This window comes from Pseudorca crassidens, chromosome 16, assembly GCF_039906515.1.
Source record: "Pseudorca crassidens isolate mPseCra1 chromosome 16, mPseCra1.hap1, whole genome shotgun sequence".
Taxonomy (NCBI): Eukaryota; Metazoa; Chordata; class Mammalia; order Artiodactyla; family Delphinidae; genus Pseudorca; species Pseudorca crassidens.
In genome coordinates, this window is record NC_090311.1 from 8,248,661 (window position 1) to 8,275,923 (window position 27,263).

The following is a 27,263-nucleotide window of genomic DNA, read 5'->3' on the forward strand; positions in this document are numbered from 1 at the left end:
AGATGAGAGAAGATAAGAAAATTAGCAGATCAAGTTAGAAAGTCTAGTATCTGCAGAAGAAAACCAGAAAGAGAATAGCAAAGAAAGTGGAGAGAAGAAAAAGATCAAAGAAATAATTCTTAAATTCAACTGTTGACGTGATGTCTCCATCTGGGTGGAGAGTGTGTCCAGACAGTGGCCAAAACAGAGCTCTGACTCTTCCCACCCCACCCCGCTTTGTAATTCCCTCCATTCCAATGCACGCATCCTCTGGTGTCCTGCCTCAGTGAACAGCATGGTCAAGGGCCCAGGGGGTGAAGCGGGAGGAGGCGGCCACACCTTCTGGCCACTGTTTTGTCTGTGACCATCTTCCTAACTCAGGGCAATGCTGCAGGTGGGGCAGCGTGGAGAGCCACACTGCTTCTTGGGCATGAGTCATGGGCAGAGTCACGGCCCCAGGAAAAGGCTGGACTTGATTAGATGCTTTCATGCCATTTTTTCCTACCCACATCTATTTTTTCAGAACAGAGCTGAGCCCATTAAACTCAGTGACAAACAGAAAGGAGTCCACATAAAACCTATGCACAGATACAGCAAGAAAGCAAACAAGGAGGAAAGGGATGTAAAAAAAGTCAGATGAATAACATGTTTCCAAAGAGGGGTTGCTCGAGGAAGGACGGGGAAAGATCAAATGAATCCTCCACAATCCAAAGAAACTGCAGGCAAAAAGGGCTGGAAACCTGAGCTCCACTGACATCTGTGTACGTTTTAAGGAAGAGATTCTGTAAGGACAGAAAGAGATGAAAGGCAAGTTACGGACGGAGCTTAGGAAACAAGTGGGAAAGAAAAATAAAACATTGCAGAGATGGAAACCTCATTCAAAGCAACAAAACCTGAAAACACAAGTTTGACAAAACCACGCAAAACAAGCCTGCACAAAGATGCCAAAAGTACTGTGGAGATGATTTATATGGAAGGAGAAGGATGGTGGTGCTTCTAGAGAAGAGAACAGAATGAAAGGAAATATGAGATGTAAACTCACCAGAAGAAGGACTCAAATCTTCTATTCAACAAAGTCCTTGTATCCCAGACAAAAAATGCACAGAGTGATCAATTCTGAATCATAACCATGTTTAGCTACTGAACACAAAGGCAGAATCCTATAAACAACAAAGCCAAACGAAACAAGACAAAAATTCCCCCACAGCGTCCAGTGCCTGAGGATGGCGTCCAGGATCTGCAGAGTTGGAAGGGTAAGGAAATGTGACCCAGCGCTCCCTGGGATATAAAGACAACAGACATCATTAAGCATGAGCACACGGCTCCTAAAAGCCTTTTTTGACAGAAGCTGAGGAATCAAACTCCAGATCTCAGAAACAAGACACCATCCTAAAAGGATTGGTGGTGAGCATAGGGTTCATTCTACCCTGGATGAGGCCCCTGTAAACAGTGATGCCAGTAACTGAATTTGAAGGGGAGGGGAGAGGAAGGTGGAATTTCCCTCATCTTTCATAGCAGGAAGTCAAACATGAAACATACTATCATATCAAAATATAATAACCTCGAGTTCTTATAATTTTTATACTCCTTTCCTCCCTTAACTTTGAAGAGATCTTTTGGTCCATTTTATATTGCTTGAATTTTTTTTTTTTTAATGAGCATGTTTTCTTTTAACAGCAACAACAATAAAGTTTTTATTCTTAAAACACTTCAAGTTTTCTCTTTTCCATCTGGTTTGCTTCATTAAAGAAAAAAGAAGAAGAAAGAATTTCCATGCCTTTGGGAGGTGCCTGTCTTAACTCAACATACCCAGGGCAAGGAAGGAGGTGAGGGCTGCAGATCAGAGGCTGTGAAGGGTGGGTGGGGGTCACCTTGCTTCCTGCTGGCTGGAGATCAGGGGTCTAGGCCAGGCTGGAAGGCTCTGTGAACACCTGGTCCTTGGAGAAAGAGTCGATGGCCAGTGGGGGGCCCTGAGCTTGGCCCTGGCTTGCTTTGTAGGGCAGAACCCTGGGAGGTAGACAAGGAGAGGAGCATCTGAAGGCCTCCTGGAAGGAGATTGCTGCGGCCCCTCCTTCTGCCCCTCCCCGATTTCTTCATCAGGGCGCCCTCTTCATATCTGGGCCAGGTGTACGGCTTGGGCCTCAGACTTACCCAGAGCAGCCATGCTGCCTGCTGGCCCCCCTTTCTCCAATTTTGGCTGTGCCCCTGTCAAACTGGGGCTTGAACAGAGAGAAACTGGGGATATGTGTGGAGGGAAGGGAGACATGGAGGGGGAACCATTCATTCATTCATTCATTCATTCATTCCTGTGCTGAGCAGCCCTCGTGCACAGGCTTGTGCAGTCTCTGGGGACAGAGATGGGTCCGACCCGACACTCTCAGGCCTCTTGGCATCTCTGCCGGGTGTGAGACCACCAGGGAAACCCTCACATAGGACTCAGGGCCCCATGGGAGTCGTGGGGATGGCCGTGTGCCAGGCACTGTCCTAAAAGTGGGCACGACGGTGGCTCCAGGCTGGGAAGAGGGCTGCTTCCCTGGAGGACAGCTTTCTCTGCTGGGTCTCAGTGGATGACCAGAGGGTGACAGTGGAGTGGGTCACGTTGTGTCTCTTCCTGGCTCTTCCCTCACAGAAGTACCCTCTGTCCTTAGGGCCACTTCCAGCTGTTTGTGTCTCCCCGCCTCCAGGCCATGCTGACAGGTCCGGTGCTGGGAGCACCTGACCAACTTGGCCCAGTCAGAGTGAAACGGTGCCAGGCTGTGGTTCAGAATCCAGCTCCCTGATGGATGGGTTGGAGAGATTGGGCAAGCCAGTACCTGCTCTGTGCCTCAGTTTCCCAGTGTGAACACTGGGTTGTGGGAGGATCAGGTAAGATAATACACGTAAAGCATTTGGTACCATTCTTGTGCTTTGTAGATAATGGCACAGACGCACCCAGGGAATTGGAGGTGTCCTGGGTTCCCGAGGGCACACCAGTCCTAGTTTTGTTTCTTCCAGAAGCCCGACTTTTCTCTAGTTCTTGGAGTTCATAATCCAACCTGTATTTTTATGATAAATTCCTTTTTTTGGTGATGATAATGGTGGGGTTCTGTCACTTGCCAGGGTGTCCCAGATGGGGGGATGGGGATGTGCAGGGGTAGTGGCTGCAGGATGCCTTCTAGGGCTTGATGGGCAGGAGCAAAGCTGAGCAAGTCTGGGCTCATGCCTTTTACCTGGAGCACAGAGTGCTGGAAAGAGGAGAATCACCAGGACCAGATGCTGAGTGTAGGGCTAGGCACATAGTAGGTGCTCAATAAGAATTGGCTTCCAACTGCCCTAGTGAGTCCCCTGCCCCCCAGATCAGTCTCTCCTGTAAGGAGAGGTGATCTCTAAGAACACTTTTCAGCCCAAGACACTGAGTTCTCTGGGGTAAGTGATACACTCAGTGTGCACGATTTATAAAATATAATTATATATTATATGCTTACTTAGGCACCCCTGCTCAGGCATCATTCTATTTAATCCTCGTATTCGTATCCCCATTTTATAGATGAGAAAACTGAGGCTAGAGAAGTGAAGTCACTTGCCCAGTAGTAAGTGGCAGAGACATTTGTACCTGGGCTTTCTAACTCCACATCCCTTGCATTTAGTCAGTATATTCGTCTGCTTATTTGTGACCTGTTTAAATAATAAGTATTTTTTCCTTCTAGCTGGTGAGGAACAAGATACCAAAGGGGTAGAACTAGTCAATTCACACAGACAGGAGAGTGGGCAGGGAGGAAAGGAGCACGTAATGAAGGGCTGTGTCAGGGGAGAGCTCTGCCAGGGCCATTTCCCCTTAATTGTGAGAGTGTTTGGAAAATACTCCCCTCTCTGCATAATGAAAGGCTGGAGAAACTGGCTTATTTTAAGGGACCATGAGCTAATGCATATGCATGGGATCACTGATGCACAAGCTTGTGTTATGTCTGCCTTTTCATTTGTTTTCTCTGGATGTGTCTGCATTTAATATACATAACAAAATGCCTTCATTGTAATCTGTTTCTCATTTAAAGAAAAAAAACAAGCCCAACTTAGAAACCCAGTATAGAACCAAAAGCTTTTAACTCAGCCATTCCATTAAAAAATAAAATAAAATAATAAAACAAGGCGCCTGGCTCCCTAAGGAAGGGCTATCACGACTGTCTTGGCCAGCTCTCTCTGTGCAGCCCTTCCCACATCCCCTGGGTTTTTATTACTTGTCCTGCAGAGCCTTCCTGTCCTGACCTCTCAAGTGGGTATTTGCTCTGTGGGTACAGAAGAAACAAGCTCTCCCTTCAGAGAGAATCCAATGATCTTACCTTTTGTATCAAAGACCCATCTGGAGAACTGTAATCGTTCCAGCCGAATTGCCCTTGGGTGATCTCTGTGACTGTGTTTGAATCTCCGTGATTATGCGGTCTTATTATCTCTCGTAGGTAAACAGGGATGCTCTCTCTGAGATGTTCATTGCCAGTGCCTGGGAGCCAAGCGCCCTGGGTCCTAGGAGAGGATATTGTGGCTCCAGCTGAGATGGGTTCCGCATCTCACTTCAAAGGGATTAAGCTGTACGCTTAACCTTGGTTCTTTCGGCCCTGTTCTTGTTGCTTTGTATTACACCAACCTCGCTGGGTCAGCTCCTAGGCCTGCACCGTCTCCCACTGGCCAACAGAGAGGCCGGCATTGACCTGCCCATATTAACACTTGCCACCCCCGACCCCTGCCAGGGCACTTCTACCAGGTGACCTGCAGGCCCTGGGGTGAGCAGGGCTCGGTGGGCGTTGTCCAGGAAAGGTGTGGGCGGAGACGAGAGGTGTGGTGGTGGCGGGGAGGGGACGGGGAGCATTTTCGGCGATAAGCTGTCACCTTTATTCCGGTTTCCCAGTGCTGAACTGCCTTTCAGTCTGCCTGCCCCAGGGCCCTCGTCCTGGCCTCAGTTTCCCTCAGCATTTCCGTCTTGGCCCTCCTCCTGACTGAGGCGGAACCATCTGTGACTCCTCTTCTGGCTCCTCCAGGGTTGGCCCCGACCTCACCTCACACCTCCCAACACGATGGCTGTCCTCAGGGAGCACACAGGACAGTCCCCAGCGTGCCCCGAGGAGCACAGAGGACTGAGCGAGGGGGACAGAGGCACCCTTGTGGAGGACGGGGTGCTGATTTGAGCTTTGAAGGGCGAATGAAAAATACCTGGGCGAGGAAGGGAGGTGGGAGGAGTTCCAGGCAGAAGGAACAGGGTACGGAAAGATCTAGAGGCACACCATTGCACCGTCGGGGATTCTAAGTGGTTAGATAGAAGGTTCCTGTCACACACGGTGACAGGTGAGGTCACAGAGATTTGGGGGCCCAAAGAGCTTGAAAGTCTCTCTGTGTTACACCCAGGACCACAGGGTACAGACGGGCGGGCTGTGCACTGCACCACTGCAGGTGTGCCCAAAGGGCTGTAAGGAGGACAGCAGCCTGGCTGTGAGCCTGGCTGTGGAGAGTGGGCTGCAGGCGACAAGCGAGGAGGCTGGAGCAGCAGAGAGAGGGCTCGGTAATCTAGGTGAGGCGCGCTCTGAGGCAGTGCGGGCAGAAAGGAGAGGAAGGCGTGTTGCACGTGGGCGTGGATTCCGCAGCGTCAGAGCCCGACAGCGTCAGCACGCCGAATAAAGAAAATACCCATCCCTTCAGTGAACAACAGGCCTGTAAAATTAGCTCCCATTTGTCACTGCTTTTGCCCCAGAAACTTTCCAGTATTTGTCTCCTTCAGTTTCAATGGTGCTTGAAAAAATCGTTTTGCTTATTGCAGATAAAATGCACACTTGGAGACATTTTTTTAAATGTTTTTTGGTTGATGTATAGTTGATGTACATTATATAAATTACAGGCGTACAGGATAGTGAGTCACAATTTTTAAAGGTTCTATTCCATTTATATTATTATAAAATATTGGCTATATTCCACATGTTGTACACAGATCCTTGTAGCTTGGAGGTATCTCTTTGTTTCGATATCTCTTCCATGCTAACATTCAATATCTTTTCTCTTTTACAACTCAAAGAATGTTTTTGATTCCTACCAACCTCTTGCCATCTCAGTTCTGGAGATGCAGGAACACTTGGATGCTTGAGATGGGAAAAAGGCAGCAGAGTTTGGTAGAATCTGACGCCATAAGTTTCCCGCCTTCCCGCACCCCACAAAGGGCTCAGCCCCCACCCCCCAGCACTCACAGGGATAATTTCCTCACCTCCTTTTTCTCTCCCCTGGTTGCCCTGGAAACAACCTGCCATGCTCGGTCATCTACTGACTTGGATGCTCTACATGACTGAGAGAGAAGGACCTGGAGTTCCTGAAGGCAATTCAAGAGGTACTGGGGAAGGGGTGAAGTGGAAGAGAGGACCCAGTGAGATGTGAGGAAAATGAAGGGCTTCTGGAAGAAACACAGCTCCAGTGGTGGTAGTTACCAAAGAACCAGAATGCCATTCAGATGGAAATACGGTGGTTGCCCTGGAACTGTCTGTACAAATTCATGCAAGGGAATTACTGTAACAACAAAATTCAAACAAGTAGTGGTTCAACATAGAGCAGTTCACTTCCTGCTCACAGATGAGCATGGTGGGTGTGGCTGTACTCCACGGAGTCACTCAGGGACCCAGGCTCCTCGGTCTCTTCTCCACTACAGTCTGAATCAGCCAGGGTGAAGGGAAAGGGCCTGGAGCAAAACATGTGGGAGGTTTTTACAGACCAGTCCTGGAAATGGCATGCTCACTTCTTCTATTTATTTTTTAACAACTTCATTGAGGTATATTTTGTATATCATAAAATTTGCCCATTTCATTGAATGTATCATTCAGTAATTTTTTAGTAACTTTAGAACATTTTTACTATCCCCTCCACATTAACCCCACATAAGATCCCTTGTAACCATTTACTGTTCCTACCCAGTAGGTAATCAATAATCTACTTTTCATCTCTATAGATTTGCCTATTCTGAATATTTCATGTATGTAAAACCATAAAACCATGTGGTCTCTTATGTCTTTCACTGAGTATGTTTTTGAGGTTCATCCTGACATAATGTTTTTGAGGTTCAGCTTGGGTCAGTACTTCGTTTCTTTTTAATGCCAGAAAATATTCTATTGTATGCCTAGACTGAGACGTGTTCACTTCTGCTCTCCTTCCATTGGCTAGAACTCAGGTCACATGATCAAATTACACTGCAAGGGCAGGTGGGATATGTAGTCTATGTGCCCAGAGGAAGGGAGCCTATTGTGGTGAACAGGTAGTAATCTCTGCCCAGGCGCTCCTTCCCTGACTCCAATTGCCCCATAAAAATTTTGAAACACACAAATGCCGTGCATGAGTGGTACCATGCCGTATGTGTGTGTGTGTGTGTGTGTGTGTGTGTGTGTGTGTGTAGAAACTGCAGAGTCCAGGTCCGAGCAACAGAGGGTGTGCTTGGGAGGAGATGGGAGGGGGCACAGACCATAACTTGAGGGCCAGAGGTGACCTTGAGGACATTAACATAACATCTTCCTGGCCCCCCACCAGACGCGTGGACGTCTACAGACCTCGGAACAAGGGTCAGTGCAGAATTTATCCAGTTTCTCAGAGGCAGGGAGATGCATGGATTCCAATGAACAGAATCACTTCAAATGCACTTGAAATAGCTCGTGAGAGGGACCTTGGGGTGGGGTTGCAGTTCCAAATCCATCCCTTCTGTGCTCTCAGATCTTCACATCAGCGGCGTCTTGTCGACTCGGCTCAGCTGTTGGTGCAGGCGTGTTAGCACAGCTCCCAGTCTGGAGGCATGATTTTTAGAAGAAAAGAAGGACTCTCCTTGCATTCTTAGAATAGTTGTCAAAGGGGAAAATGTCTTCCGGAAAAAGCATGGTCTTTGTAGGAGAGGGAAAGAAATTGCACTCCTGGGTCTTTCCTGAACTTGATGTTGCTACCAGAAGCTCGGGGTGAAGAGTTGTCAGAGGGGCAGCCCAGGAGTTATTTCAGGACACGTTTTGCACTGGTTCCCTTTGATTCTCAGCAATGTTTTTCACCGAATATTTTAATCCCCTGGCAGAAACGGGGAGGCTGATTCCTTCACGGAGGCAGTGAACTTTCCAGGCCAGCGAATTACATCACCTTGAATAAGAAGCCCAGCTGCCCACACTGACCTGCGGCTAGCTGGCTTCTCCGGGGCAGCTGAATCCCCATACCTGCTCTGCGGAGCCCACTCTCTGGCCTGGGATGTCTGACAATGGCCGAGCATCTTAATGAGGGAAAGCAGTGCTGCAGCTTCTTTCCTGTGGAGACAGAATGTTGGAAATGCAGTCGAGACTCTGTCTGCTTTCTGGAGGGCAGTGGTGTGGAGGATTTAGAAAATTCTGCAGATGACTCTGAGGGGCCTTCCTTAGACTTGCTCTGCCCCTCCCAGACATTCCTGTCTCTCTGGGGAGGGTCAAGAGGAAAAGAGTCGGGACGCTTTTGTTGAAATTTTGCAGTCATTCCTTAGAAAACAACTCAGTTTTCCCATGTCCTGAAAAATGGCAAGGTGGAATGCTGGAATTCCATACCTTGTTCAGGTCCCCTTATTTTAAAGACCCAGAGAGCAGACATGAGTAAGTTTGTGTCAGAGCCAGAAGTATAACGTGGCAAAACCTAGTGCTTTGAGAGCCTACGTCGGACCTTCTGTTTCCACCCTACAGGAGGGAACCGCCAGGGAACCAATATTTAGGTAGAGTCTGCTCTGAACCAGGCGTGTCTCCTATGTTCTCAGGTAATCCCACAACCCACCAGTGCCCACGATTGTTATTCTCCATTATAAGCTGAGGAAGTTAAGTCAAGTATCTCCCTTGAAGTCGCACAGCGGGCAAGGGAGAGAGTTGGGATTCGAACCCAGGTCAGCCTCACACTCAAGCTTAGGCTCCTTGTACAACGTCATGGATGAAGAGTTCTTGATGTTTTCACCTTTCAGGCCTGGCACATCCTCTCCTGAGATGTGGAGCCTTGCAGGATGGCCTCAGGTGGGAGTAGCCGCAGGTGACCAAGGCCCTGGGTGTCTTTAGTTAGAATGCCCCGAAGGACCTGCCCTCGCTTCAGTCCTGAGACAGAAATGCCTTCTCAGGTAATCAGCTGCACAGACTCCTCTGCTCTGCGGGGCAGCAGGGGCTCTGACTCCTCTATCTGGGAAGACAAGCAGGAAAGTGAAGCCCTGGAGGCCCAAGGCGGGCTGTGTTTTTATGGGCAGGTGGATTCGTGGTGCTGGACAACCTCTCCAAGGCCTCGGCCTGGACTTCCTCCCACCAGGGCTGTCAGCAATGTCTCGGCAACCTGGCTCCAGCCTGTTGGCACGCACGGGGCCCGACCACACTGCCAGTGGGGAGGTTTTTATGATCCTGTTTATTTTTCAGACCTAACCTCACCTCTCTGCACTTCGTGGAGCTGAAATCCAGCTGTCTGTGAGGCCCGAGGGGGCGTCTGGCCTCCCCGCAGCCTGCCGGCCACCTGAAGATTTGTCCCTTGCTGATCACTCAGCCTGAGCGGCTGGCAGATCCTTCTGAGATGATGCCGGATACGACAGAGTTCCCTGGAGGTATCACATCTTGATAGGATCATTATGGTCGTGGCTGCCGTCATCTGTGACCATACATTTCTCAACTTGCCGGGAGCTTGTCCGTTCAAATGCTTTACCTTGTTGCCCCTGTAGAAAGATCATTTTGTGAAGGTCATGAATCTCAGAAAATAAGAAATGGATAGGTTAAGTTTCTTTAACTCACCATTTAATGAGGAAACCAATAGTATGTTATAACCAGTTCAAAGGAAGATTCAAAGAGCATGCATGAAGGGGCAGTTGGGGATGCTGGAACAAATATAGAAATTGATGCAAAACTGGTAGATATTCACAGGGCCATAGTCAGTGCCATTCCTCTGGACAAAATTCATCAGCACACGCATAGACAAATCATTTGCATTCTCTAAGTTTTCTACGACTTACAGAGCTGTCACCTAGCTCAAAGAAAATGAGAAGTGCAGGCCCCTAGGAATCAAATAACCCAGAAAGGACACCCGCAAGCTTGTCTGCCCTCAGATCATCCCACACGCGTGCTTGTGAGCACATCACACATGCTGACTGCCAGTTTACGTATTTTGGTTGTTTTCTGCCCAAGGTAAGTGACAAAACGAGGTCTTATGGCCCCAGACTCCGGCTTTTGGGCTCTTTCCCTAAGCGCACCCCAAAGCAGAGGAAGGCGAAGGATGTCTGGGGTCCAGCCTACAGCAGGCATGAGGGTCTTCATTTTAGCTCATGCAAATTTTACATTTTATTCCCTCATTTATCCATCTTGGGTTAACCATAAAAACAGTGTTTTTCAGTTACTCACTGTTACTGTTCAGTTGTGTCATCCAGAAAGATATGTTGAGGTCCTGACCCCCAGTCCCTGAGAAGGTGATATTATTTGACATGGGATTGTTGCAGATGTAATTAGATTTCCATGAGATCATACTGGAGTAGGGTGGACCCTGAATCCAACATGACTGGTGTTCTTATAAGAGGAGCAGAGACACAGAAACATAGACACATGAGGGCAGAATGCCATGTGATGAAGGAGGCAGACTGGAGTGAGGCATCTACAAGCCACGGAAGCCAAGGAAGGCCAACAACTAGCAGACGCTGGGAGAGGCAGGGGAGGGTCCTCCCCTCGACCCTGCAGAGGGAGCATGGCCCTGCCAACACCTCGATTTTGAACTTCCATCCTCCAGAGCTGTGAGAAAATATACGTCTGTGTTTAAGATGCCCAGTTTGTGGTACTTTGTTATGGCAGCCCTAAGAAATAGAGATACTCACTGTGGAGACAACAGATGCTCCAGGAAGAAGGACCCGGCTCATCCAGTGGTTCTGAAGGCCCTACCCACCGTGTTGGACTCACCAGTGTCGGAATCTCGGTCTAATCCACGGCTCCGGAGCAGCATGAACTGCTGCTCCCCTGTCCCCACTCCAAACATTCAGTGTTGGCTTTAAATGCTGGAAGCTGAAAGAGAGAAACTACTGACATATACAAATGTTTATTAGATGGACCTTGAGGTATCTCCCGAGAACTTGGAGAAGAGGGAAGTAAGCCTGTTCATTGGGTGCTGTTATTAAAACCAACATAAAGAGTGTTTAGATCAGAGATGTGCAGACTTGCTGGAAAGTGATTCCCAGGCTTGGAAACTCCTTCACCAGGTTGAGTTCCTGGGAATGTCTGAATACCTCAGGATGAGGGTTTCTCAGTCACGGGATGGGTGTAAGAGGAGGCCTTGGGGCAAATGTGGGCGGACCCTCCCACTGGACCAGGCTGCAGACTTTCAGTCCTCCCTGCCCTCTGGCTGGGACTGTGGCTTCCAACATGAGCTGGGTACAGGGAGCCTGGGAGGGTGGGATCCCGATGGTGGAGGTGCAGGGGCTTTGCGGTCGGGACTCTGGGAGGATCCTGGTTCTAGGGATGAGGCACCTCGATGGTGAGGTGGGGCCGTTTAGCATCTGTTCTAAGGCTCTCCTTCTGATTCCACGACCACCACGCCCCGTGGACATGCCCAGCCAGCCCTGCCTGTGGACGGGAAGGGGTGCCGGCTGATCCGTCGGCTCCCGGGGTGTCTCACAGCGTTTCTCACGGAGAGCCGGTCACGTGGCTGCTGGTCCTGAGCCCGGCTTCCCCGGCAGCGCGGATCACTCACACTTAGAACATTTCTAGTCGCCAGGACAGGAATTCTCACGGCAGACTGAGAACGTCTTCCACGTTTACCTTCATCTCATTCTCGTGCCAGTTGGCATGAGTCTGCCTGCCTGCCTGGGCGGGAGGGGAGTCACATCAGACCGCCCCCTCCGCGCCCGTGGCCTCTGCGCGCCCAGACGCTGGTCCTCTGCCATCTTCCGCTCCAGGCGCCGGGCTCCGCGCTGCTAATACACAGTCTCGTTTACATGCCAACAATCCTGCAAATCGGGGTCTATTCCCTGCCCTCCCCCATTATAAAGACAAAGAAATTGAGGCCAGGACAGTTTAATAACTCGCCCAAGGCCACACACAGGTCAGTGGCCGAGGCAGGATTAAATCCAGGTCTGCCTGACTCCAAAGCTGGGCTCCTCTTGTGTCACCAAGAACCGCCACGTGAGCCAGAAGGTCCAAACCCACCAGGACACCAAGAGGAGAGACTTGTGGAACCCGCCAGCCCTCCGCCCACGGGGCCCTGCTCTGTGCCTCTTTACTGGTTTGGCTTCAACACCTGGGTCTTATTTCCAACCTCACCCGAGGCAGGCCCAGGTAGAAAACATCACCATGGTAACCCTTGTTTCCAAGGGACAGCATATGACTTCTGGGAAAAAATGATATCTCGGTTCCCAACACTTAGCGTCCCGTGGTTCTGCGAGACAAGTTTAATGGGCACCGTCGCTCGCAGCTGGCTCAGCGGATACGCTTCTCGACTTTACATCCCTGATGCGGTATCCAGGTTACCAGGAAACATGATGTGTTTGCTCCCAGAGAAGAGGGAGCTGGGGAGTCCGGGTGTGTTGTTCACACTGGCTCCAGGCTGTCTGGTGAGACGGGCTGGGAGGGCTGGGGTTCCGTCTGGGCTGTGGGGCACCCGTGCTGTGTCCCACCTGCATGTCGCTGCCACTACCTGTCTCATGTTGAAACCTGGCATGACCCCTCTCCCTTTCCACTGACCCCTGGTAGACAGAGCATATAGGGGTGGCCTGGAGCATTTGAAAGACAGCTGTGGTGGACATTGCTGGCTGGTCACGAGCAGCCATTCCCCTTTTCTGCTTGGTTACCACTGCCATGGTAACCCCCCTTTCACCAGGTGCTCACTCCCCCAGGCTCCCTATAGCCCAGGTGGCCATGAGGCAAGAGCGGTTGCCAATGAGATATCAGGGGACATCTTCTGGAGGCTTCTGGGGAAATTGTTCCCTTCCTCGTAAAAGGAACAGACATGAGGAAAGAGCCCCTTTCTGCCTCCTGTTGGGGGTCACTCTTGGAGGATTGCAGCCATCTCGAGACCAGGAGAATCACAGGCACTGACCAAGCATGTGGACATGGTTGAGCTGAAAACCACTTGCTCCGTGACACTGTGAAATACCTTTTATGGTCTGAGTCTTTGTTGCTCGAAGTGTGATCCCAGGTCAGCAGCTCCAGCATCACTTGGGAGCTTGTTAGAAACGCAGGCCCAGCCCCAGACCTGCTGAGCCAGAGGATACATTGAAAACAGATCTCCAAGTAATAAAAGTGTGAGAAACCCTAGGGAGAGAGAGGAGAGGGAGCGGGGTGGGGAAACCTCTTAAGAACTGGCTTTTTCTGGAGATTTTTCTTGGTATTTTTGTGTTTATGTCTCTCTGAGCTAGGAACAATGAAATCTTAGCTCTATTTAAAAGTAAGGCAAAATTCCTCCCCGCAAGCCTTCTCTCCATCCAGCTGCAGGGGTGGGGACAGTGGGGTCATTTTGGTTCTAGAGCAGGCATGACCCAGTCTGGCCAACAAGAGGTGAGGGAGTTTGGAGGGGAGGCTTCTGGGAAGAAAGGTTTCCTCTCTCTCAAGAAGGAGGCTTGGGAGAGAAGATGCCCTTTCTTCCTGCGACTTGGCACCTCGTTAAGGCTGCATTGGCCCCCTGCAACCTACCTGGGAGTGTGGAAGGGAGGGGCCAACGTGGGCGGAATTGAGCTTCTGATATTGTGAGATAATGAATCATCATTATTTTAAGCCAGTTTGAGTTGGGAGTTTCTTTGTTTTTTTGCAACCCAAGCCATCCTTACAGACACCGCAGGCCTAGGTGCAGAGGAAGGCAGGTCAGAACAGATGCCATGGCCGAGTAGGAGAGCATAAGGCTCTGGTAGGCCATTCCCCAAAAGAGCTGCTGCCCAGATGTTGAAGTACAAATATGGGGACATCAGTTTTTGGTTTTCTTCTTGGTCCCTCTGATAGCTCACCCATCTCGAGACATCCCCCTCCCCTCACAGGATCAGAACACTTGGGACTTGCTTAATCCAAAGGCAACCAGTCCTGGGTCAACACTAGACCAGGGGGCCTGGACGTTGGGTGGTCAGCGGAGGACTGGTTTGCCTCCTGCTGCCATGTGGTGTCGCTGATGGAGACTGGATGGTCCTACTTCTCCATCCTTGTGATGTCTTCACACTCCATTCCCTGCCCAGGACACAATGCTTGGTTCCAAGGTCACATCTAAGGGGACCTTTGATTTACACCTCCTGGGTCAGTTACTATCCCTAATGCACAAGCACTGCACCAGGGTGCTGGGATCCTGTGATCTTCCCGTCTCTGCCACTGGTCTCAACTCCAGCAGACACCAGGCACATTATCTTTTGGAGTTGTGCTCTAGGGTCCTGTTGTTATAGCTCATGCTGCTTTACAGAGCCAGTCCTCCCCGTGTGAGCCCTGCATCCTTGTGTAGAGTCTGGGCCACCAGCTAAGCGTTCCCCCTCTCCTGTGTATTCCCAGTGGGAACGCTTGGTATATTTTGCTACCTTCCATACTAGGAAAACATCTCTTAGGTATCACCCACACTTCCACACTTGGAGCTTAGAGTACAGGCATTGGAGTTCTAGACCCTCTTTCCCTAGAGGCTCTTGTGTTCCTTATGCAAGTTGGTCCATCTTGTACCCAGAGCCCTGTGCTCCCGGGGAGGGGCAACTCTCAGCAAACACTGTCTTAGTGTCATTGGGGATGAGGCCACAGGGAGCAGAGTGTGGCCAGGGGAAGCACAGAGGGATGCAGAGCCAACACAAAGATGAATTCTTTTCTTTAAATAAATAATTAATTAATTAATTATTGGCTGCACTGCACACGGGCTTTCTCTAGTTCCGGTGAGTGGGGGCTACTCCTCGTTGCGGCGCGCGGGCTTCTCACTGAGCTGGCTTCTCTTGTTGCGGAGGACAGGCTCTAGGTGCGTGGGCTCAGTAGTTGTGGCTCATTGGCTCTAGGGTGCAGGCTCAGTAGTTGTGGTGCACGGGCTTAGTTGCTCCGTGTCATGTGGGATCTTCCCGGACCAGGGCTCGAACCCATGTCCCCTGCATTGGCAGGCGGATTCTTAGCCACTGCGCCACCAGGGAAGCCCACAAAGATGCATTCTTGAGTAGGAGGGTGCAAGAGGCAGCTGACTGCCTGATCCTGCAGACTTTCTGAGAAACCTGTGGAATGTGTCTTAGAACTGTCCACCCAACAAACAAAGTGGGAAGCTCGTGACCCCATTGGTCAAGGGTGTCCCTTGGGGTGTTCACTTGCAAGCTGCGGGTGAGAGCTCTCCGGTAGTGCAAAGCCCGCCCAGAGCTGGTTGCTGCGGAGGTGAAGAGAGCAGTGGGCTGAGAGGCCTCTGGAAAGGTGCCCAAGAGCAGTTCAGTACTGCCCTCCACCCCCTGCAACACAAACACCAGGGTGCCTGGCAAGGGCGCCTCCTGACCCTGTACTTATATAACCAAGGACCAATTCTGGACAAAGCACTGGACAAAGAAAAATACTTCAAGGTGGCTGCCGTGACACTCACACCATCTCTAACTTCATCAACGCCTATCACCCTGTTTAATAAAACACGTGCAAACTTATGCTCTGTATATGATCCTAAGTCCCGATTTTCTTTTTTCTTAATACGACAGCCTAAGTGTTTCTCATGTTATGTCAGACTCTTGTGAATTTCATCCTCGGTGGCTGTCTGACGTTCCTGGCGTGGCACCTGGTCTGGGGAAGGCGGTGTTCCTCTCAGTGATACTCTGGTGACAACATTTCGCAGAAAGTGTCTTACTCTTCATTCAGCTGGTGGACTGTGACTCTGGTATGTTTATCATGCTTCTGTTTGTTTCAAATGAGTGCAGTGAGAGGAGATGATAAGCATCGTCCTTTTTTTTTTTTTTTTTTTTTTGCGGTACGCGGGCCTCTCACTGTTGTGGCCTCTCCGGTTGCGGGGCACAGGCTCCGGATGCGCAGGCTCAGCGGCCATGGCTCATGGGCCCAGCCGCTCCACGGCATGTGGGATCTTCCCAGACCGGGGCACGAACCCGCGTCCCCTGCATCGGCAGGCAGACTCTCAACCACCGCGCCACCAGGGAAGCCCAGCATCGTCCCTTTTGGATGAAGTCCAATTTATCAGTTTTTGCAAATGCCACTTCTTCATGGGTTTGGGGCTGCTCTTCCCCAGGTGCAGGGGTGGAAAAGAAGCCAGAAACCTCTCACAATACTGAAGACCCATCGGCTAGACCCTCACTCAGGCTTGACAGCTCCCGAGAAGGACCCCGGAACAGGCTGAAAGCTGTTCTACTCAGGGTCATAGTTTATTACAGGGGAAGGAAGCATTAAAATCAGCCGTGGGAGGAGGTGTACGGGGCAGAGCGCAGGAGAGTTCCAGGCGTGAAGCTCCCAGATGATCTCCCCCGGTGGAATCACGGGCTTTTCCCGGCTGTGATGTGGATTACACACATAAAATTTTGCCGACCACGGAAGCTCACCTGAGCCTTGGGGTCCAGAGTTTTTTGGGGTCTGGGTCACGTAGACCTGGTTGATTGCCCATGGCTGACCTCAGTCTGTAGCCTCTCTGGTGGTTGAGCGGACAAAGCATGGCCCAAAGAGAAAGCCCACCATAAATCACAGTGCTAGACTCTCCGCTGTGGCTCAGGACCCCCAGGTAAACCAAGTCACTTACTAGGCAGGACGTCCCAAGGCTTTAGAGATCACCTCCCAGGAGCCGAGGGCAAGGCCACACCTCTCTTTGGGTAATGTTAATTTCTTACGACTAAGTACCTGAGTACAGACATGTCCACAGCCATGCAGATCTACACGCAGACATCTGGGAATGGAAGTTCTATAAGTTCTCGGCTGTCCAGGGAGTTGTTTCCCAAAAGGTCCCCCTCACCTCCCTTTCTCTTTTGTTAAGTAACAGACAGACACCTGGGGCTCTCTCCCACCCTCGCCCCCTCCCACTGCCGGTCTCTTGGCCAGTCAGTGGTGGTGGTCTGTCCCTCCCCCCAAGCTTTCAGGATCCTCCTTGACTGACGTCTTAGTCTGCTTGAGCTGCTGTAACAAAGCGCCACAGACTGGGCAGCTTCTAAGCAACAGGAATTTATTTCTCCCAGAGCTGGAGGCTGGGTGTCTGAGATCAGGGCGCCAGCATGGTCCGGTACCAGTGGGAGCCCTCTTCTAGGTTTCAGACTCATTGCATCCTCACGTGGAGGAGAGCAGGGGAGGCAGTCAAGCTCTCCTGCGGCCCTTATCAGGGCACTAATCCCCTTCAGGGGGCTCCACCCTCATGACATCATCTAACCCCAGTTGCCTTCCAAGGCCTCATCTCTCAATAGCACCACATTGGGGTGTAGGATTTCAATATATGAATTTTGAGGGGCACAAGCATTCAGCCCATAACTGGGAACCTCACTGGTCTGTACTCAACGTTGAGGTCAGCTGTGGTCAAGTTGTCCCCACGGATAGGACTGGGTACTCAGAAGCCCGGGCCATAAACCTGGACATGACTGCAAATCCAGTGTGGCTAAGTGCCCTACCTGCACTCAGATCCGCTGTTGTGGAGACGGAAGATTTATTAGTGCATTACCAAGCTCCGGCAACTTCCTGGGCCACTTATTTTCCACAACTGTGAGAGGATGGTGATAATTGAACATTAAACTATGCAATTAACATTAATGTCAGGAAATGCCATTGTGAATCGTTTTGGGAGCATTCTTTTAGTGACTTGTTGGATCCACACTTTGGATGTCTTTTTCCCAGCCTGGCTTTTACAGGAACAGGGAAATTAAAAGCACATGGCAGCTGTCAGGCATGTTTTGAATTTTGAGATCCCAACTCCACAGCTGGAGGTCTGAGTGCTTGTCATCTCTGGGTCACGTGCACTTAGAGGTTGGACGGCCCTGGAAGGCCAGGCTGCTCTGAAGACGCGGCTGCCTGCCTAAGCGAGCGAGGGGACTGGCAGGAAGTGCTCTCCCGCTGGCCACTCCTCCAGGCCCGTCCCTGGCAGAGGGAGGACTACGTTCCTCTGGAATGTTTCAGGCCCAAGATAAACCGAGCTGGAGCCACGGGGCTGCTGGCAGAGTGCGCCCCAGTGTGTTTTCATTCCGCTGACGGCACCTCTGCCTCGAGGTCAGATGGTGCATTGGGAAGCCGGCCCATGACCTCACATCAGCAACTTGAAAGCAGGTCTGGGAGACACACCAAAGGCTCATGGGAAGAGCTGGGGGTTGCGTTATAGGCCCCCTGTGTGCACGTGGGCGTGGGTTCTCCCAAGAAAGTAAAGTCATCAGGGTGTTTAGGTGTGAAGCCACCCTTTATTTATCCGGGGTGAGAAGGGGGCAGGGTATAGCTGTGCTGGAGAGAGAGGCTGAGCGGGGCCGAGCTGGGCTTCCCGGGGAAGGCGGCCGCCTCCGGGTTAGGTCACGCAGGTGGAGGGGGGAGGGGGGAGGGGCGGTATTTGTCAAGTCTGCTTCAGCAGGGTCTCCAGGCAAAGCACCGAGGCCCTGGTCATGGGGGCGCAGGACCAGCGTTTGGGGCTGTGTGTCCCCGAGGTCTTGCCCCTTCCTGGTGTTTATAGACAGGTATTTGGCTGGGAGTGAGAGCTGGCAGGGGGTGGGCTGTGCACGTGTGTGGTGCACACCTGCCCCAGGAAGGGCTGCTTCTCTCTCTGGACTGTCATGCAGTCGGGAGCTCCTAGGCAGCAGGTTACTAGGAGGTAGCCGTTCGCAGAGGCGGCTTGTGAGAGGCAGAGGAACACTTCCGGCAGGGGCCGAGGTGGGACGGCAGGAACAGTGACCGGAACTTTGGCCAGAGCGCTCCCTTCAAAACAGGACCCCAAGCGGTGTGAAGCAGCTGGTCCAGGGGCAAACACGGCCTCCTCTGGGATGGCCTCCCAGCTTGCCTCCTCCGATGCATGTTGTCTGCCAGGTCCTCAGTTTACCTGGTCTCAGATGCAGTTGCTGTTCTGCAGTTTCCCTTTGGGCAGCAGCCCCAGGGACTCTGACTCATAATGCCACCCATGGGGTCAACCTGGAAGCCCCCAGTTTCCAGAGGCCGAGTCAGCCCCATTCAGTCTGGGGGATGATTAGCCAGGGCCCCAGCCCATTGGTTCTCAGACCCCTTGCTGTGGCCAGCCCGAAGCCAGTCCTGCTGGCATTCTTGGCCGTCACCTGGCCTGGCACTGCCTGCCCCACCCCATCTCCGATGGCAGCTCCCCTTCTCAGATCTCCTGAAAGGACCTCAGGAGTCTTCTGTCGTCAGGCCTGCAGGCTTCTCGAGGATTCCCTGGCTCAGTCTCCCATTTGGCAGAGGGACCAGTGCCGGCTGCCTGCAGGAGTGCCCCCTGCTCCACTCAGGGTCGCAGGTGGCTTCCCGGGCACCCGATGGGGCAGCCCCGTGTCCCAGTGACTGCTCTTATGTAACAAACCACCCCACACTTAGTGACATAAAACAACGCCTTTTTTATGCTTGTAGATTCTGTGGGCCAGGAATCTGGAAAGAAGCCTGTAGGGATGGATGGCTCTTCTCTATCTTCTGGCTGAGAAGACTCAAAGGCTGTGTTACCTCGGGCAAGGTGCGTTACCCTCTGTGCCTCAATTTCCTCATCTATGTGGTGAGGATGACGCTAGTACTGATAGGATCATGAAAAAGAGTAAATGAATCAGTGGTGTGTAAATGAATCAGTGGTGTGTAAGGAGTTTATAATTGTGCCTGGCATGCAGTAAGCAATTATGCTCTTCTGATGGTCTGTTAGAGTGATCTCACTCAATTCTCACAGCAATCCTTTGGGGCAGGTACCTTATGATGCCAATTTTATGGATGAAGAAACTGAGGCACGGGGCCATTTTGCTGGCCTAGTATCATTGGAGGGTGGGACACAGGAAGCTTCCAGAGAAGAAGCCTCAAGGAGACCTGAAGGGAGATGAGGAGAAGAGAGACCGTTGTTTCTATAAGGGGGGCAATATTGAGCCCAAAGCTGAGCTGGAGCATGGGGTATGTATGGAGCTGCCCGTGGAGTGTGGCTGGAGCCTGGACATCAAGAAGGAGTAGTGGTGGGAATGAGGGAAAAAGGTCGGCAGGGCTTGGTGAGGCCCATGTGCTTATCCACAGATGAGTGTTTACTGGGTTCACAGTACGTGCTAGGCCTTGTACTTGGTCTAAGAATATACCAATCAGTAAATCCGTCTCTTTTCTGAGAGGCTCGATCAGTTAGGGTGCATTCGGCTGGGACTCAGGAAACCTGAACAGCAAATAACTCAAGGAAGTAGAAGGATTTTCCTCACATAACAATAAATCTGGAGCCAAACAGTACAGGGCTGATGCAGCAGCTCAGAAGCCACTGGGTACTCTATCCTCTTCCATCTTTCTGCTACACCAGCCTTAATTTGTGGCTTTCATCCTCATGGTTGCAAAATGGCTGCTGCACCTCCAGACGTCACATTCATATTCTAGGCATAAAGAGTGGGAGAAGAGTTAAGGACAAAAACAGAAGAGAGGCCAGGCTAGCTGCATCTATCCTCTTCAAGAAAGCTTTGCAGAAAGCCAGACTATGTTGTGGGCCAGTCTAATTGCAAAAGAGTACAGGAAGGAGAATACTTTAATCAGGACCCACTGCCATTTTGTCCACTGCCCTGGACAAAATTCATGTCCCTAAGGTCCAAAGAAGGGGAGAATGGCTGTCTGGGAGGCAACCAGCAGTGTCTGCCATGGGAGTTCGGTTTGAGGGAGAGAGACAGATGTGAACAAACGATTCCAATAATTGCTATGGAAGAGGTAAGCCGAGGGCGCTGGGGAGCCCAGCAAGGGGCATGACCCAGGGAGGGCTCCTCAGAGAAGGTGGTGTCTGGTTAAAACTTAGGGACAGTAGGAGTGAGCAGAGAAGCAGAGTGGAAGACAGGGGGAAGGGAACTCCACTGCAAGGCTGGTCATGGGAAGCTCGGGTTCACGTTCCCAGCTCTTCACTGCCCCTGGGTTTGGGATTGGCTGGTGACTTGATTTGGCGATTGGACCATTAAGCACATGGCACAGGCACTGCTGGCCTTGCCCTCTGGCCCTCTTGGGATCTGCCATGAGAAGGACATGTCCAGGGTAGCTTCTCAAAAGAGGTGGGTGGTGAGCTGGGGATATATGATCTCTGCAGCCCTTTTAACCCTGAAATCCTGCTGTACATTTAAAGCATTATGCAGACGTATGTTTCTGGAATTTCACTGGGAATCAGTGAAAATAGAGCATTTTGTTCTAATATACAGATCTTGGAGACTAATTTCGACTATGTTAAGTTATTGCAATTTGTTGTGGTTCTATCTCTAAATTCCACAAGTTTTATTCACCACTGTATCTCTAGTTTCCAGATCCTGGACACTTAGCAGGTTGTCAGTAAATATTTGATGAATGAGTGATGAATGAGCAACTCTTACAGTCTAGAGGAGGAGCGAGACAGGAAAGTGAGAGATGGAAACGAGACGTCTTAAGCATGGTGGGTGAGGAAGTACGGAGTTGGAGGAGCCCCCTGGAAACACACGTAAGAGAGACTTGGGAGATGCGAATTTCGTGAGCTGTGTGCAGTGTACAAATGTGTTGGCACAGGCAGAAGATTTCCAAGAGGATGTTTACAAATTAGAGTGTTTTTTGGATTTATGCATTTCAGTTAAATTCACTCTGTTCTGTGAAATAATTTTTGAAGACGCTCTCTCTCTGTACACTAATTAGCAATCAAAATGCTGACAAGTTTTGCAGATTTAGCAAAGGCTGGCAAAGATGATGTTTGATTTACCGGAAAACAGAATTAATCAGTGTGTGAGATTCTTTCTAATAATCTCTGCTTAATGAGTTCTGGAAACTTGCCGAAGATCTAGCCGGGCATTCAAGCCTGTTTTCTCTCAGCTTTTCAAAAGTAGATGATGTTTTTATGTGTTAGAAATTAATGCTGAATTGAGAAAACTAGCCAGTGGATAGTACCCCAAATCTCTCCCTGCTAAAACTTTGTATATGAAGTGATAGAAAAAGTGCCAGATTTGGGGCTAAAATCTTCCTCCCACCCTTCTGTGGGCGGTGGGCTTCCTCAGGTCAGTGACCCTGCCAGCTGGGCTTGAGGTTACTGGCTCAAGTACATTGCTGGGCCGTGTACAGCAGGTACCCATTGTCATTAGTTGAATGGATATATATTAGTGAATTACTATGGGAACTGAAACCTCTAAACTTTAATAAAATTTGTCAAGCCTACAGCAAAGTTTCAAACTTGTACCCTTCGCCTAGATTCAACTGAACATTTTGCCACCTTTGATTTCTTTCTTTCTATAAGACTGTATCTGTATTGATATCTCTACCTACTGCACATATATATGTACTGTATACACAATACACACACATGTATCATGTGGAAATAAATTCTGACTATTATGACATTTCACACCTAAATCCTAACACTTCACTGCAAATCTCCTGAGAACAGATGCTTTCTTATATCACAATACTTTTATTACAGTTAAATAACAATATTATAATAATGATGTTAACTGTATAATAATATTACACAGTTAAAATAACAATGATCTTAACTGTATAATATCCAGTCTATGCTCATGTTTTCTCAGCTCTTCTAAGAATATGTTTCACAGCTTTTTTTTTTAAACCAGAATCTAGTTCAGACACACACATTGCCTTCGGTTGTTTTGCCTCTAATTCTTCTAAATCTAGAATGGTCTCTCCACTTGGTTTTTCTTTTCCAAGTCATTCACTTTTGAAGCGTGCAGGCTAGTTGTCTTGTAGGATGCCCCACGTCCTGGATTCGTCTGATTCTGTCCCTGTGGCCTTGATATGTTCTTCTAGCCTCTGTATTTCCTCTGCACTGGGAGTTAGTCTAGAGGTTTTGTTCTATTTCTTTAGTGAAACGCTGCTTGGTAGATGTACTGGTAGGCATCAGAGAATTTTGTAGGCATCAGGAAGCCCACGGCATCAGACTGTGCCACTGGTGGTGATCTGATCACTTGGATAAGGTGGCAACAGGGAGACGGCTCCATGTTAAGACCACTTCTTCCTTAGTGATTAGTCATCCACGGGGTGGTACATTGGTATCGTGTGAATGTCTTGTTTCCAGCAACTTCTCACCAATGATTCTGGCCTGAATCCATGGCTGCACTGGCGTTTTGAAAGGGAGCCCTTCTGTTCCTATTGCATTCTAGAGCTGAGAATATCCCATAGGGAAGAGCTTCCCCGCCCCCAATCCCACCCACTTGAGAAAGTTCTCTCCTCTCTCTGAGCCACCTTTTCTCTGGGGAGATTAATCTCAGCTCTCAGAAACGTTGTGAGACTCGGTAAGGCAAAGCAGGTTATAAACCGTAAAGTTCTGTGTTTGTTTATGCAGAACAACTGGGGAGGTCGTTACAGATTCAAGCGGGTCAGGCTGCCTGCTGCTGAGTGAGGAGCGTTGGAAACTCATCACGTAATGAGTGTTGTTTGAATGAATGAAAGAGTACCCAAAACACAGGGGTTCCAGGGGAACAGCAACAAATTAACATGGGGAAAACTGCATTGTAGCCCCACAAAATTTTACCCACTTTAAATTTTAAAAAATCTTGAATCTTACATTTTTTTGACCTTATTCCCTGGGCTCTTCTGATCTCAGCAACTATACCTATGATTAAGACAACTGGACCCACCTCTTGCTCTTCAGAAATCACTGTCCATGGAGTTTTCAAAATGGGTAAAACACTGGTTCTCAATCAGGGTCAACTTTGCCCCCCGGGAGACGTTTGGCAAAGCCTGGACACATTTTTGGTTGTCACGAATGTGTGCGGGGGTGTAGGTGCTACTGTCACCTGCTGGTTAGAGGCCAGGGGCGCTGCTAAACATCCTACAGTGCACAGGACAGGTCCACAATAAAGAAATATGTGCCCCCAAGTGTCAAGAGTGTGCAGGCTGAGAAATCCTGGAATGGAACAAGATGGGGACAGGGGGAGACATTGCTTTTCTTGGTGGAAAAGAGCTGAGTGAAGGGGGAAGGCTTCTGTCAGCGATCACAGTTTTCAGACCTCATTTCTTCCCTTTCAGCTGCTGGAAGAGGCAGAAGCCAGGAATTTGCTTTCCTCCCCAGAGCTGGAAGCTGCCACGAATTGTAACCCTTGGCTCTGAACTGCCATGCCTCCTGGGGTTCTTCTTACCTCCCTAAGTATCTGTCTCTCCCTTCCTCACTCAGGCCGACAATGGCACACATGGCTGTCTCCATCACCATCCCGTAGGGCCCCTGAATTATTCAGCCCACGGGATGTTGGCAACCCAGCCTCTCTGGAGCCTGAACTCATGCTCCTTTGTCAGTTGCCTTTACACAGTTGTCTCGTGGGATGGGTGGGCTGCCAGTCGTCTGTCTCCTGCACTGAGCATCCCTTAAGCTTATAAATTTGCTTTGGCTGTTGAGCCTAGCTGATTTTTGTGTTTTTTTGTTTGTTTGTTTTCCTATCAGTTGATGACATTATCAACTGTGGAGCAGTGGTTACCATTAGCGTCTTGGAGATTCTTCTCTGTAAAGACATTTTTTCCCCATATAAACAGAATTAAGAACTATCAGGCAGGCCAAACCTATAATGTGTAATGACTTTGAACTTTAGGTGATTTATTTTGTCCAGTTATCTTGGGAAATTGGAGCCTCATGAAAATGGCTGAAACCTGGAAGAGTTTGCTGTATTCTTCAACTGGTAGGCACTCTGTCTTACGTCTTTTTTCTAGACTTGTTATTTTTCTTGTACTAAAATGGAAACATCTACTTTATCCTTGTCCAAACTAACCAGAGGTAGCTTTTAGAGGTAATTTTTTAACATTGTAAAAATAGTTGATTATCCACCGAAAGTTTGGAAAATATAGAAAAATAAAATGAAATGGAAAATTATCAATAGTTCTTTTACCAAAAGAAGGCACTAAAATACTTTATTTTACTTTCACCTAACCTTTTCTCTAGAAATATTATTTTTGAATGTAATTGGAATCATACGGTTTATGTAATTCTGCATCATAATTTTTTAAAACATTAGGTCATACATAAATCATACCAATGCTTTCTTAGGTCAGTCTCCCAAGGCAATAGAAATAAAAATGAAAATAAACAAATGGGACCTAATCAAATTTACAAGCTTTTGCACAGCAAAGGGAAGCATAAAAAAAAAAAAAAAAAAAAACGAAAAGCCAACCTACAGAGTGGGAGAAAATATTTGCAAATGATGCAATGGACAAGGGCTTAAGTTTCAAAATATACAGACAGCTCATACAACTCGACAACAAACAAACAAACAAACAAAAATTGGGCAGAAGACTTAAAGAGACATTTCTCCAAAGAAGAAATATAGATGACCAATAAGCACATGAAAATGTGCTCAACATCGCTAATTATTAGAAAAATACAAATCAAAACTGCAATGAGGTACCACCTCACGCTGGTCAGAATGTCCATCATTAAAAAACCTACAAATGACAAATGCTAGAGAGGGTGTGGAGAAAAGGGAACCCTTCTACACTGTTGGTGGGAATGTATATAAATTGTACAGCCATTGTGGAAAACAGTATGGAGGTTCCTCAGAAAACTAAAAATAGAATTACCATGTGATCCAGCAATCCCACTCCTGGGCATATATCCAGACAAAACAATAATTCAAAAAGATACATGCACCCCTATGTTCATAGTGGCACTATTTAAAATAGCCAAGACATGGAAACAACCTAAATGTACATCAGCAGATGAATGGATAAAGAAGCTGTGGTACATATATGTGTACATATATGGAATACTACTCAGCCATAAAAACACGGAAATAATACCATTTGCAGCAACATGGATGCAACTAGAGATTATCATACTAAGTGAAGTAAGTTAGAAGGAGAAGGACAAATACCATACCATATCACTTATATGTGGAATCTAAAATATGACACAAATGAACCTATCTATGAAACAGAAACAGAATCAGAGACATAGAGAATAAATTGGTGGTTTCCAATGGGGAGGAGGGTGGGAGAGGGTTGGATTGGGAGTTTGGGATTAGCAGATGCAAACTGGTTTATATAGAATGGATAAACAACAAGGTCTTACTGTATAGTACAGGGAACAATATTTAGTATCCTGTGATAAACCATAATGGAAAAGAATGTGAAAAAGAGTGTATATATATGTATAACTGAGTCACTTTACTGTACAGCAGTAATTAACACAACATTGTAATCCAACTATACTTCAAGAAAAAATGAATTTAAAAAAAAGAATTGAGGATTTTGCAGGGTCAGAATGCACTGGACAACAGGTCTTTTGGTTGGGACCAAAAACACAGCCTAGACTCATCAGAATACTAGGCAGTCTTGAGGGTTTTACTGGAAAAATAAACTTTAAGTAGCACAAACAAGCGAACAAAAAAACATTATGTCATAGAAAAATTTCAAAGTTACTACAGTCCCTTTGTGAAATAATTTTGTGTTGTTCTTTTTAAATTTACTTTTTAATTTATAGACTACTAATGATACATTATATTGGTTTTAGATCTTTATTTCACTTTCATTTCTTTTTCTCTTTTTTAAAATAAATTTTTATTATTTATTTATTTTTGGCTGCATTGGGTCTTCACTGCTGCACGTGTGCTTTTCTCTAGTTGCGGTGAGCGGGGGCTACTCTTTGTTGCGGTGCGCGCGCTTCTCACTGCAGTGGCTTCCCTAGTTGTGAAGCATGGACTCTAGGCGCAAGGGGTTCAGTAGTTGTGGTACACGGGCTTAGTTTCTCTGTGGCATGTGGGATCTTTCCGGACCAGGGCCTGAACCCGTGTCCCCTGCGTTGGCAGGAGGATTCTTAACCACTGCACCACCAGGGAAGTCCTTCATTCTCATTTCTGATAAATATTTTTGCTACATATAGGATGCTGGCTTGGCCATTTTTGCCTTTGAGAACTTTAAAAATTTGTCAACTGTATTCTGGTCTCCATGGTTTCTGATGAGAAATCTGCACTCATTCAGATTGTTGTTCCCTTATTTGTAACATGTCATTTTTCTCTAGTTGCTTTCAAGGTTTTTTTCTTTATCTTTGGTTTTCAGCAGTTTGACTATGATGTATTTTGGCATGATTTCCTTTGAGTTTATTTTGCCTGAGTTTTGCTAAGTTTCTTGAATCTGTAAATTTATGGTTTTTTAACCAAATTTGGGAATTAAAAAACATTATTTATTAAAAAAATTTTTTTACATCTTTCTGGGTCTCCAATGACATGAATACTGGACCTTTTGATGTTGTCCTAAAGGACTCCAAGATTTATTTTTTTTCCAATCTTTTTTCTATCACTGGATAATTTCTATTGATCTATC